Raw genomic sequence first — 14,668 nt, forward strand, 5'->3', positions numbered from 1 at the left:
GTGAGACAGTGTATTAAGGCTAATGTCACAGAATTCTCATACACATGGACATTTGCTTCATGCAATTACTGTATGATTATTAATGTTTATTTATGCAAACCTGTGACTGTCAGTGCAGGTAGTAATTGTTTGTGTAATGCACATTATGCAATAATAATAGCTTTGTACTTTTTTGCTTTTAAGTCACATTGTGCCAAGATCATTTGTATGTGAAACCAGATACTGTTGGTTCTTGCATGTTACTGGACAATGCCACTTTAGCAGATTTGGAATATATTATAATGCTTGTCATATAGACAAGTTTTATATTTTTTTATTACTACACTGATAAATGTTGTATTAGTAGGACTTTCTATTATGTTGTTTTAATATAAGGACTTTTCTGTGCTTTTTTCACAGCTGTGTTTTGAGTTTTGCACAGCTTTTTTGTGTTTTAGCATTGATGTAAATTAACAGATTATGTATACAAATATACTGTACGTGATGTGACAGAAAAAATGTTGAAAACTAACTGTTAAAAATATATTGATTGATTTTATTAATATTAAAAGTTAAAATATAAAATGGCATAAGAGAGGTTTATCTCTAATTTTTTTCACTCTAAAGGACACATATTGTTCTAAAAACATTTAGTTGACAAACATAAGTAAATAATAAGTGATTTGTTTTGGTGTACTGTTCCTTTTATTTTCTAAAGCTGCTTGACATGTTGTTCCAAAGCAGTTTGTTCGAGACAAAGTTCCCCACTGTAGTTTAGTGATCTCTTAGTCACCCATCATGTGGAAAAGACACTTTTTTTAAAAGTAAGATGAAAGTGCTGACATTGACATGGCATGACAGAGCCTCGTTGAGGAATAGGTGAACCACTTTATGAAAGTGACATCAATTTTCAAGATGATTTACTCTAACCATAACGCTCTTCTAGAGAAGGGGCAAAATTTCCAAAGTCTGATTTACCCCCACTGACAGTTGCACAACTCCTGGAACAATGTTTCCAAGGCTACTAGCGAATGACGAGTGGTCATGTCTGTGGAACCGTCCCCATTGCTTTGATTTATGGGCGGGGGATCCAATAAAAATGGCAATCAAATCAGCCCAGCCACTTTACAGGTGGTAGGCTGTCTGATTAAGTTGTCGAAGGCATGGCTAGGGTTCAGAATGATTATTCGTAGGAACTGAAAAGGGGTCCATTCCTACTGCCAGCAAGGACACCATTCATCTCCCGCTGTGTTCTTACCCCTGCGTGATACATATCCAAAATAACTGCGCGTCTACCGCTCACGTCCCCTTACTGAAGGTTATTTGTTGTTTGAAGGACTCCCCTTGTCAAGATATGATGAATACCATGTACACAGACAGGGGAGCATCAAAACCTGGATTAGCCGGAAAACTCACTGATCTGTGAATAACCCAAAAAAGAGGAGTTGAAGATTAGCGATGACGCTTTTAAGAATGATCCATCAAACTCAACTACCAGAGGAGTGCGAATGAATCATCCGCCTTGATTTTGCCGAGCCTGGACTCCGCAAATCGCGCGGTCCCGTAGCCGTGAGAATCCGCGAGAGATTGTTATTAAATAAGCGCTATTAATTTCTCATTTTTTATCTGGCCTTCGGAATGAATTATTCACAGATTGCTGAATTAATCTTAGGCCTTTTATATTCGACTCTTTTGACCAAAAAGCCTAAAGCGATGTCAATGATTTAGCCCTACGTATAACAGGAATAGTTAATGGAGGGAAAAAATCCCTTGAGCACATGTGACTTATTTTCTCTCGTTCGCAATACAATAGAAGTAATGGCCGTGTGTTAACCTTTGGGAGAATGAGGCAAGGTAGAATGAATAAAAGGGCATTTGCCAAAACGTGACGGACGTTTTTTCCCCCAGCAAGTGTGCTAACAGTGAGCGTTCATATGGTTTCCTATGCTAAGGCCCCTGCGGTATTAAAGGATCACATGGTCGCTTTAACGCCATTGTTTCTTGATTTGCATGAAGGGAGGACCGCTACAGAAGCCCCGCAATTCTTCTGCATCCGCAGGGACGAAGCCAACAGGTAAAATAATCAATTTGAAATGTTTTGCTGGTTCGAAGAAATGACAGCATAGTTTCAGCTTGTTTACAGCACGTTTTAGGAAGTTCATTGCAGGAAGTGCATTGGATCAAAGTCAGGGCAGCTGGTTTAGAAGTTAGTGTGTGTGTAAGTCAAATGAAATCACCCTCATTGTTACATCGGACTGACTTGTCTCAGTGTCTGACAGGAAAAAAGCAGGAAGGGGAAAATGGAGCTGATAGTTGCAGTTGCCTGAGTAATAAAAAAGGCCACGGGCAGCCCTCCAACTTTCAAACAGAACAATCGAGTGGAGGAGCTTTTGTGATAGCAACACAATCACCCCCTAAGAAATAATAGTCTTGTGTGCATAACAGGCGCAGAAAAATCTTTCTAGACATAAATCTAACCAGGGACCACAAACATGGCAATTACAGTCGTGCCTGGCTGTGATGTCTTTTTTATTCCTTGGCAGTAATGTTTTTGTTTGTTCAGAAACAGTTTCGTATCTTACTTGGACATCTTTCTTTCCGTCTGTTCTTGGCAGTTTTGACATTTTGCTTAAATCATGAATACTAGTGATATGATATAGGAGTTTTTTTGTGTTTTTACATTGTAGATATGTAGGTATTATGCACTACTAGGATTCACCTTTCACCCCAGATTTAAGGGACACAAATTGAAATGTCAAAAAACATAATCAGGCAGACAAATCATTAAATATACATCTACATCTTACACTTACCGAGACCCCCCAGATACAAGGGAATTTTTAGACCGCATCATTGAGTCTGTGTAAATAACATGCATGAAACAGGAAATAACTATGCATTGATTTCTGTTTCCAGAAAGATCAATTTTATTCTTCCTTTGTTTTCCAGGTACAATGCTCCAAAGCTTCTTGCAGCTGGATATATCCTGTACACCTCAGAAGAAAAGAGGCTATTAATCAAATGGTGTTGGATGGTGAGAGCACATTGTGTAGTCCTGCACAATAGAAACATGCTAAAGTGATTCTTGTTGCTGCCAGTCCAACATATTTTGTCACTTTAGAAACATAGATCACTGAATGTATGAGGGGGTTCTTGGCAGCGAATACATGCTGATTGAAATACTTAAAGTCATGTGTTTCCTGTAGGCTGTCTTTGTTTGCAAAAAAGAAAAGGGCACCACTTCATGTTCTATATTTACAATGCATTTTAGAGATATCGTTGCGTGTGTTCTTCATGCAGCTAAACCACTTAAATATTAGATTTTAATTTCATATAAAAGTTCACCACGTTTTGTTAACTTCATTTCCAATGAATAGAATACAGTCTGCATCACGTTTTGAACTCTCGTGTGTTCATTCTATATTTCAATCCCGTAATTTATTTTTCCTTGCCAAACATCACAGTACAGAAGTCCTTTCCCTCATCCACCGCAGTGACAGCGAGTGAAAGTGATACCTCAGGCTTTATCTTCCATCTGCCTGTTTAAGATTCATAGAAACGGCTATCTGCCCTAATCAATATCTTCTTGAAATTTAAGTTGCATAATGCATCGCCTTCGCTGGCATGATTTAAAACATCAGCACAAAGTATTCTTAATTTTATTGCCGGCTGTAAATTAAAATTAATGATGCTGACATCCACAATTAACAATGAAAAATGCAGATTCCTATAATTACTTTAGCCATAATATTGTTTTTCAACAAAGCCTCAAGGTGCCGCAGCCCGGATCCTCGGCGTTCGGCGGAACACAAAGAGACAGCTTCATTACATTTTATTTGCTATAGGAAACAAAAAGAAAGCGTTTTATTTGCTATGGAAAACAAAAAAGGCGAAAAGCTCACAAAAATCCTCGGCTCATTTGGGATTCTCTCGCCATGCATAATTAAGCAAATTTGATTGGAATTAAGCGCGACTTCTTTGGTTGAGTTTTAATGAATGCAAATCAGGCATCTACATCCCTAAGATTAATTTCAGCCAATTAAAAAACAAAGCTTATTGGAAAGTATAAAAGTGTTCAAAGAGGGGTAGCAAAGCATTTTTCCTCTGCTCGTCCTCATAACTTGCACTCAGGAGAATTTTCCCTTCTCGACTTTGATCATTAGCGCAAAGTTACAAGCAAGCCATTTGAATTCAAATAATGTACAAAAGCGCAATACTCCAACCGCAAAGTCACTCCTCCATAACTCTTAACAACTTTGTTCTGTCGCACACTTTCGCTACATTCATTAGCAGCTCTTTGGATTGCGGTACAGCCAAGGTTATTTATCTCGTAAGAACTTGTTTTCTCTGCTCGTGAGTAGAGACTGTAAAGGAATTCACAGGCTCTCGATCTAAAGGAAGGCATTATATACAGACAGCTGGTTATTATCTCCATATAAACCCCCGACAGGGCGATCAAGACCTTGATGTAAAGTGTAGGTTTGTGAAGGATGCTGAGAGGATTTATTTTCAGGGTGTAAAGCTGTACATTATCCAAGAAGGACAAATTAATTTTAAATGACTGATCAATATTTGAGTAGTGAATTATACAGTTTTTATAGTCATCGTACAAAAGATAGACGAAAGAGCGCAGCACGTGTATATATAGAAACTCGCATAACTTGCGAACAATACATAAGTGTAAAATACTATTGGGAATAAGTGGGAGATGTTGGCCATTTCTTTGAGAACAGGGTGTATTGCAGTGTATTGTAGGTTTGAATTTTGTTACCACTCTTTAACCACTCTTCATTTGGACGCTTCTCATCTCTATTTATACTCCTTAGATTAACTTCAAAAAATGCACTTAACTTTTGGCAGCGCATCTCCTATAACCATTTTCTGCTCCAGCGTTTGTTTCACTGTGTGGTTACTGCCAAGGCAGTTTCCCGTTCCTATTTTCTCCCCTGGGTGACTCTTTTGAAGCACTTAATCTTTAAAAAAATTTACACACCTGCTAATGTTTCCCTATTTCCCATGTAGCCACTTAATAATTGAGAAAGTGAAGAGGATCTTTCGCTCAACGCGGGAGAACGTTCCTTTCAGCTCTTAGCGAAAAGTCGTGCTGGTAAATCCTGATTATTTGGCGCGGGCGAACGTAAACACTAATGATTTAAGGCGAGCAGGCACCTTCACCACTTGGGGCTGCGGAATGCTAATCCCCATCCCGCCGCTCCCCCATCCCAGCGTGTCGTTCGGTGGGTGTGTGTACATCGATTTGATCTCTCACATCAAAAGACAAACACTGATGCAAGTCAGCAGTTCCTCTGTCAATGTCACTCCTTGATGTGATTCCACGCACATCTTTATGGAGCCGAAGGATCGAGCTTTAAGCAATCACAGCTATTGGCATTTTTTAAAGGAGATTCATGGGCGCGGCGAAAGGAGAGAGCGGTCGACGGCCTTTCATCCACCTGCCCATCCGGATGGAGATGCTCGACTCAACGGTAGCACTAATCCTATCCTCTTTACCTGTTATATGTTTCATTTATGTTGTCTTCTAAGATCAGCCTCCAGCAGTGTGGGGGAATAAGTTGAATATGCACAAAAAAAAGGAATTCAATGCCAATGTTCAAAGCACCCCGCAAAAGGCCTTTATGTGTTCCTTAATCATAGTAAAACACAGGCTGGTATGCTGAGTGCGTACGCACGCCTTGCTTTGCTGGATGACAGGGAGAATTAATATTTGGCCTCTGATGCGTTTTTTTTGAAGGAATAAAGAAAGTAAAGAGAAGCATTATCTATTCAAGTAGCGTGGGGAATAGAGTGCACCGGGCTTCCTCTGTTCGAGCTGCTGCGTCTCATTTTGTCTAGTGAAGATCAGAGAGCAGAGGACTCGCCACTGCTGAGCGCCGAGTGGGAAATGAGACTGAACTTAGAGTTTCCAATCCTCTGGGATAGTTTTGTAGTGGTAACCAGACTATTGAGCTTATTTGCATCACGCAACGAGCTTAATACACTGCGAAGTGAAATGAGCATGCAAAGAATAAAACAATAGAGTTTGTTTCACCAATTAAAACGTGTTATTGGAAGATATATAGTTAATAAACTAGCCTTTGTGGAGTTGGCAAATAGAAATCTGGTAAACAGAGCTATGTATTGTATTGATTATAATGCAAAACCATGCAATATTATTTATTAAACAAACGCCTATGTTGTTCCGTTTAATTAACCAGATTGATGCCGTTAAGCACATTTATCAAGCTCTTACATAAAATAATACAAAGACATCGAACAGACATTACAGAAAGTGCCTTTAGTCAATATGTTGTGTCTTATTTCTATATCATTGAGCATATGACTGGATGACTGGACTACATCTGGCAGCATAGTCTGTCTGTACATCTGGCACTGGATACTATGTCTGTTCTCTGAAAATCATTTGTCTGTGATAAACTTTTTATATTACATCTACTTTTTATACCTTGGCTGAGGCAAGTTACCTGCACTGTATTAGCCCGTGGTGATCTTAGCCTTGGATGACATGCACACAGACCGTGAACTGTGATTGATCTCTTTAGAAGTCTATCAGATGGCTCTTTCTTTGTGGGTTGTTCTTGGCCAATTGGCCAGTTCTTGGCCAGCAAAACAGGAAAGAGGTACTTAAAGTGCCTTAAAGGGATAGTTCACTCAAAAGTGAAAATTCTGTCATTTTAGCCTACTCAATCTCAAGTTGTTCCAAACTGGTATGCATTTCTTTGTTCTGTTAAACACAAAGACGGATATTTCTAAGAATGTTAACAACTGATATTTCTGGGGCACTTCAGACGGAGTTGCCCCAGAACGTTTTTTTCCTAAATTCTTTAAAAAAAATCTGTTGTGTTCAACAGAGCAAAAATATACGGATTCTTTCTACTATGGAAGTCAATGATGCCCCAGAAATTGACAGACAAATTTTCAAAGCAATAGAATGCACCATCCATATATCTATTGTTTTTTGTAATCAACACCCTTCTTTCTTAAAGGGATAGTTCACCCAAAAATGAAAATGCTGGCTTCATTTACTCACCCTCATCATTTCAAACCTGTATGACTTTCTTATGCAGAACAAAAAGAAGATATTTTAAAGAATGTTGGAAACCGAACAATGGCTAATACAAGTCAATGGGTACTGCGGTTGTTCTGTGGATGAAACGAAATGAGGGTGAACAAATATTTTTTTAGGGGGAACTATCCCTTTAACGCCTTGGGCTTGGTATCCTATTAGCCAAAGCTTCATTGCTAAACATTGCTTGGCCTTATGTTTCACTTTATGCACCACAGGTTACACATTCAAGTCCACTAGAGCAGACCCCGGGCCCTTTGAATTGTTCAAACAGAGGCAATATAAAACCACAATGCTCATACATTTGTAACACTGTAGCTGCAGATCTTCTGTTGATGCAGAACCTTCCCGCCGCATTGCCATATTCATCACAGGGATTTTACATGTCCCTTTCTTTCTGCGCACAATGACATAACAGATGTTTATTATTCCGAGGGTGAAATGAGTGAAAGGCTATTCAGTCCGTTCGTTTAAGGCCTCAGTTAAAGTGGAATAATTTGCAGAGTCTTTGAGAATCGACACAATCAGCAGCGGCTTTAATAGCATTTTAATTAATCTTCCTCAAATTGCGTGCGAGTGTTTAAAAACGGAGCCAGCGCGGTGCTGGATCTTCTGGGTGTTTTATTGTGTGGATGAGAGATGCAGCTATGTGATGTGATACCCAGGGGACATGCAGCACAATGCTCCCTCTCTGGAGGATTTTACACTGCTGAACTGAATGTGAATACATAAAAGAAAACTCAGCAGCAGCGAGGAAAAGGGCACAACATGGCTTGTGTGTCTTTTGTACACAGAGAGAAAAAATCAAAACAAGATGTCCGGATTTAGTCTCTAGTCTTAAATAGGTTACTTATGCGTTATTTCTGAATTAGTTAGAATCACATTACACTCTGAAAAATAAAGGTGCTTGAAAGGTTCTTCACAGCATTACCATAGAAGAATCATCTTTGGTTCCTCAAAGAACCACGCATCCAAAAGTTCCAAACTTACTTTTTTATAATCCGAAGAACCTTTTTTTGCCACAAAGAACCTTTTGTGAAACCGAAAGGTTCTTCGGATGTTAATGGTTATTTATTCAACCAAAAGGTTCTTCCATGGCATCAAGGAACCTTTTGAAGGACCTTTTTTTAAGACTGGATTTTACACGAACACCACAAGAAGAAAAGTGACCAAATAAGGAAATTCACCAACATTGCACTTGCTGATGTTGCATTTTATTTGCATTTTCTGTTCATAATATTACAAGTTGAATTTGCATTGAATTTTTTTATGTTCAGGGTACCGGTCTATTTTTTGTGATGGTTAACCGAAAAATGAGAATTTTGTCATTATTTACTCACCCTCTTGTCATTTCAAACCTGTATGATATTTTTTTCTTCGGTAGAATACAAAAGAAGATAATTTGAAGAACGTAGGTAACCGAACAAGAGCGGTACCCATTCACTTGCATTGTTTTTTGTCCATACAATAGAAGTGAACGAGGACAGCTGTTGTTTATTCTTCAAAATATATTATTTTGTGTTTTGCTGAATAAAGAAAGTCATACAGGTTTGAAATGACAGGAGGGACTAGATGAAGACATGATTTCATTTTTGGGTGAACTATCCCTTTAACTTGCAGGTTAATGAAATAAGAAGTTCAACCGTTTAGTGAAATCACTCAAGAATGCTTTTTAAGGAAAGAGAAAAAAATGCTTCACTTATCTCGCCTAAACAAAAGCAGATACGTGCAATGTGAGCGTCCACCATACACTTTGGGTCGGTCCAGGCTACACCCCCCTGTTTGCCGCTTACTTGCTTTTCCTGTTTGGTCTGCTCTCTTTGGTTTGTCCCTTATCTTTCCATCTTTCATTCCTTGTGCTTGATACAGCGCTTGGCTCTGGCTCTGGTTGTTTGGCACCCTTTCTTTAATTCCCCCTCTCTCTATGAAAGAGACTTTGTACTCCTCTGCTAAAGTTTAGAAGTGAGGGAGAAATGTCTTGGCAGCACTTTCTGGCTGTGCTGCCGTTACACCTGGATGTGTCCTAGACTTTGCCCTGATGGACATTTTCTCTGGCACCACTGCGTGGCTAAAGTCGGATCTTAATAATTTAAAATATTTCTTGTCAAGATTTTCACTATTTACTTTCATGCCTCAAAGAAATAAGCTATTTTTTAGAATATATAATGTGATTTACTGTTTTCAAAAAAAATATCATCCAACACGACGCAAGAACATTCTGTCATATATACTGTATATTAACATGATCTCAGAATTAGTTTGAGATGTAACACTAGATTTCACAGCCTGGGTCAAACATTATTTACTATTTGTATGTGTTTTTTAATATTAGTTCGGGTGACTTTTGTAGCTTTTGTGACTCTATAAATAATTTCACATTGCTTGTTGTCATAAAGCAGTTTACTGCAGGAAGTCAAATGTGTATCAGGGTGTTCCATCTCGAATCCCTGTAGAGGTCACTGTTGCTTGGTACAGATGAAACCCAACATTAGCTCACCGCAGGGTTGCATGTTAGGATCCAAATTGTCTGATATTCACACATGCAGTTAAATTGTCATATTATTCTGCTGGATCCTCCAATAACTTAACGTAGTCAAGTGTTGTTTTTTAGCTAAGTTTCTAAATTAGGAACATCCAGAGTCATTTGAAAATGCGTCAAGAGATATTTTGTATGTAGCGAGATCCCTTTATTTGTGCAAGGGCTCTATCAGATGATAATTGGATTCCTGCATATTTGTGTATGTGAAATGATTACAGGCTATGATTAAGGGTGTGGCTTTGCTGCGTAGCTCTGAAACGAGAGATATTAATTTGCTCTCCACTCTACATTTGTTTGTGTCATTTAATTCTGAAATCCGCACACACTCGGCGCAGGAAACATGTCTGAATCAACTCTAAATCATATTTATCGCTAGGAACACACGTCCAGATGGCAGACTCTTAACTGAGCTTGGATTAATGGGAAGACGGGCGAGAACTGCATCAAACTCTCTTAAGGACCTTTGAAGAACAACATTGCTAATCATGCATAAGGACGCTGTAGAGCGTGTTTGTAGGGTAAAAACAAACAAATTACGCTTTGTTTTGAAAACACATATTGCCAGATTTGGCTGGCATTTCTGGGAGATATTCTTGGACTAATACGTATGTGTGTTTACGGGGAAATGCAGATGGCCTGGCCAACATATGCCCTTAGTTAGGATTCTGTTTAAGTGTTAAAATCAATTCCAAGTAAATAACGCGGAAACCTTGGTGTAAGCACTTTTCTTAACCTCTTAATTCTCTTGTTAAATTTGCCTCCGTGTTGAAAAGAGAATGCAACAGATGAAGAAGAAACTCGAGCAGGTTGACCGTGGAGCATTAGTGGTGAGAAAGATTGGCAATTTTTTTTATCAGAATGGTAGTTTGATTCAAAATTAAAAGGTTAAAAATGTTGTAAAATTGTCTGATTTATACACTCCGTAAACACAGATGTTGAACTATCTCAGTCAGATAGGTCAATGTAAATTCACGGTTACAAGAGGTGGAATTTATTGTGTTCTCCATCTGGGAGCAGCGTATTCATCTAAGAGAGAAGTATGATTATGCGCTGATAATTCCACGTAGAAAACGTGTTTGCTTTGGCTTCGCCAGGGTTTCTGTATGCCACCCCAGTTGATTTTCGCATTTAAAAGGACAGGCCATCTCATTTCTTGTCACTGTGTCCCAAATTCCTAAAGGTACAATTAGCATTTTGCCTGACAAAATGTTGAAAGGTTCATAGATTGATATTTGCAAAAATGCAGCAAGATGCCTTTTTTTCTCGAATGCAAATTTTGACATTTATTAACTTTTATTCCGGATCTGTTTATGGATTGTAAAAAGTGTGCATACATTTAACGAGAATAAAGCGAAATTACAATGTTGACACAGTTGCCGTCCAATGCGCAAAGTGTGTAATTTAACGTGGCGGCAATGAAATTTTAACTGTCTTTGATTTACGTCCCCTACATGACATTTCTAATGAGAGCGAGGAGCATTTCATTGCTGAACGTCGCAGGAAACTACATTTATTACAGAGCTTTTCTTCCTCAGGGGTGCTTTTCCTCTGTGAAATAATGTCAGCACTTTCCCACCTTCAAAGTCCTTTTGTTTCTCAATCTATTAACAATTCTAATTGTACAGCGCTTGTTAAGTAAGCATGGTAAATAAGGCAGGAAACGCATTATTTCCCTTCAGTGCAGATTAAAGGTAGCGCTGCAATGTTGAAACGCATTAGGAGTAAGACGTCTGCTTTCTGGCTTCCGAAAGTTTGAGCGCCGTTGGAAAACCTACGGCTCATTTCGTCCAGATATCTGTTAATGAACACGTCCGTGCTCTGGAATCTTCAAAAGGGATGCAGTCATTTTAAATTTGATTAAAGTGATACATGCCTGTTTTCTTTGGGTCTTTCAGCTAATTGAATAGCTTTGTATGGCATCGACTGCTTTCCTCAGACACAACACCCCAGTTCAACTCTGTTGGTCTGCATGGCCATATCTTAATTGGGGATCATTTCGCAAATGTGGTTCAATTTCCTTTACAAGACAGTTACTGTTAACTGCTATTTTTAAAGCCAATAACAACGTCAAAGCTTGGAATGATTAAAGCAATTAAAGTTTCCTTTTGTTTTCTGAATACAGTGAGATAGGCGGCGGTGTTTGAATAACATTTATTAAACATTTACCAAATGGAATTGAATCTGTCATCGCGCAAGGTTTTCGAGACGATTACTTTTTGTGTGGCGACCGCCTTTTCATTCTGGGAATGTTTTGCAGCTTATAGCCCTGATTAGCCTTGCGATTTTAATCAAACTTTACCCTTAAATCTACAAGAACGTCGCTCATGTGTAATTTCAGCCTCAGACTTTACCCAATTAGCGCAGTACATTTTCTCCATTAGATAAACTGCCTTTTGAGATCTGACTGGTTTAATCTGTTTAATGTGCGTGTAAACTATAATCTCTCAATTCTCAAAATTCCCTTAAGGACTTTATTCACGTACTCTTCTCCAGCTACTTTTTGAAATGCGCTGCTTTAAAAATCAGGATTAAATTCTGATTATCAGCCGGTGTTATTTGAAGTTTTTCCTTCCCGGTCAGCGGGAGGGAGAGAGGAGGACTACATAGAAGTAATCAGGCACAGACCGGTTTCACCACAAGTTTAATGGCATTTTACAACCAGACGTGTTCCTCGCGCCGCAATGGTGTAACATCCAGATGTTACTAATCAGTGGATGTGCAGAGAACAATGAATTAAAAACATAACAGGGAAATGTCAGTCTCTGTGTTTTTCTTAGACCTTTGCGCCACGTGCAATGGATTTTGGGAAAGCTTAACATTCCAACAAATGAAAACATTTGGACACTGACACGGCGCACGTGAAATGACACCAGAGGATTCCAACATACGTAATTTCTTCATGTGATGCACGTGTATTGAGTCATGCAACAGACGTCGGAATGTTTGCGTACGCATTACAGGGTTCGATATATTGCCTACCATGAAGTCTTGTGCAGGTTCCTTTTGAAGTCACTTCATTGATTACTTCAACCCTCTAGGAAATGGCTCATGCATCTCATGTACATTATAACAAATGTTCTCTTTGCATTACAATTGAATTGTGATTGTTATGTTCAATCAATGGGAAAGGTCAAAGGATCACCACTGCCAGCAATTTAACGGAGAAGTCGATGGAGATTCATTTTAATCACTGTGGCTGTTGCCGAACGCGCACAACAGCGCCTGTGAATGGCGCCGTAATTACTGCTGTTTATACGGGTTTACCTTCCAATTTAGATATCCACAAATCTCTCGTCTGATATAAAAGTCTGTGCGGTTTAAATGGGGTACAGGGCACCGTAGAGTAATTGTGCAGCTATCCAGCGGGCTCTTTTGAAAAAATGAAATAAGCTTTCTTTTAAAGACCGATATCACCGGAGGGGCAGTGATTTACATACGCTTGGACGTTTTGCCAGCTCAGCTCACAACACACTTGGCTGGCATCTTTCCAAGTGATTCTTGAGATTTGCAGATAGAGTTGCAGACAGGATGCACAGATAGAGAGAGGGAGTTGTGAGGCAGGACAGCGTCATCGTAACAAACGCAAATAGATCTGAGCATCAGAGAGGCATGACATGTGATCATTCTGTTATGGCGGCGTAAATTCGTATTACATGTAATGATTCATTTCAAGTTCATGCTCGGAAGCTTAACATTGATTTGGTTTTATACTATTTACTTACTTTCAAATGCATGATTTTATGACGGTATTATTTTGGTTTGGAACTTTATATAGGCAGACATGGGAAATTTAGGCCCAGTTTCACAGACACGGCTATCTTCAACCAGAACTATGCCTTAGTTGAATTAAGATATTTATGTCACTTTTATAAAAACGCCTTAGAAGAATACATTAATGGTGTGGATCTTGAGACAAAACAATGGCACTTATATATTTTAAGATATTTTGGGGCAAGTTCTATTCAGTTATGGCAGGTCAAACATTCATTTTAGTCTGGGACTAGCCTTAAGCCTTGTCTGGGAAACCAGGCCTTAGATTGTCATAAAAATTAACTAGGAATTGATGTCTGTCATTTATGCTAAATTGTCATCTGCCCTTTGCCGTGGCATGCAGTTGTTCTTCAGAAAACCTACTTTGCATTGTCTTACCTTTAAAGATTACTTTTTGGTGCAGCTTCATGATGTTAGGTGTTCAAAGAATAAGTTAGATGTTTTTGGCTTGAGCTGTTAGATGTGTCATGTTCATGTAATCGTGTTTACTTCCTGGGTGTTTACTCAGAAATGCATCTGGAAAACCCCCCTGTTATCTTTGGAAAATTTTCTCTGAGAGTTTCTGTAGAGATGCAGCATGTCTGCACTAAAGTTGCCGCACTTTATACAATCATCTTAATAGGGAAAAACCAATGTTTTCTTAACATTTTTAATTAAAACATGTCTTGGAATAAACCTGGACATTAATACATTAAAACCGGTATTTCCCTCTGCGGTTATTTAACAAATTGTATTGACATGCAAAATTTCTATCAGGGACCAAAGAACAAAACTATTTGATTTAATTATGTCTCCGAAGGTCATACCTGAATTCTGCAGCAACTGCTTTATGGAAATGAGACAGCTAAAAGATCTTTAGTTTTATTAGAGCACATTTGGTCTCTGTTTACTTTTTGATCTCATCTGTGATGAGAGGACAACAAAGACAGACAGAGCCGTAGTTTAGCTTTGTGAACTCGCAAAACTCCAGTCTGGGGAGAACCTCCATTCTCATTAAGCAAAGTAAGTGTGCTATCATTCTCCTCGCATCTGATTTAATGACAGTCCCCAACTGCATGTCATAAAGTTTTCCTTCTTATGGCTATAAATGAAGAGGCTCTAATTGGGAGGCTTTTTGCATTAACCCTGTCATTTGTGTACATGTATGCTAAAATATACTATTTGTTTAGGTAGTGAATCGAAAAAAAATAAGGTCTTGTCTTTCAGGGTGATGCACGATAAGTGACTGAAATGACTGAGGATAGAACTGACCATGGCTTTGTCATCTGCCCTTTGCCGTGTTCTGACTGCGTCTG

The sequence above is a fragment of the Triplophysa dalaica genome, chromosome 8, assembly GCF_015846415.1.
Source record: "Triplophysa dalaica isolate WHDGS20190420 chromosome 8, ASM1584641v1, whole genome shotgun sequence".
Classification (NCBI taxonomy): Eukaryota; Metazoa; Chordata; class Actinopteri; order Cypriniformes; family Nemacheilidae; genus Triplophysa; species Triplophysa dalaica.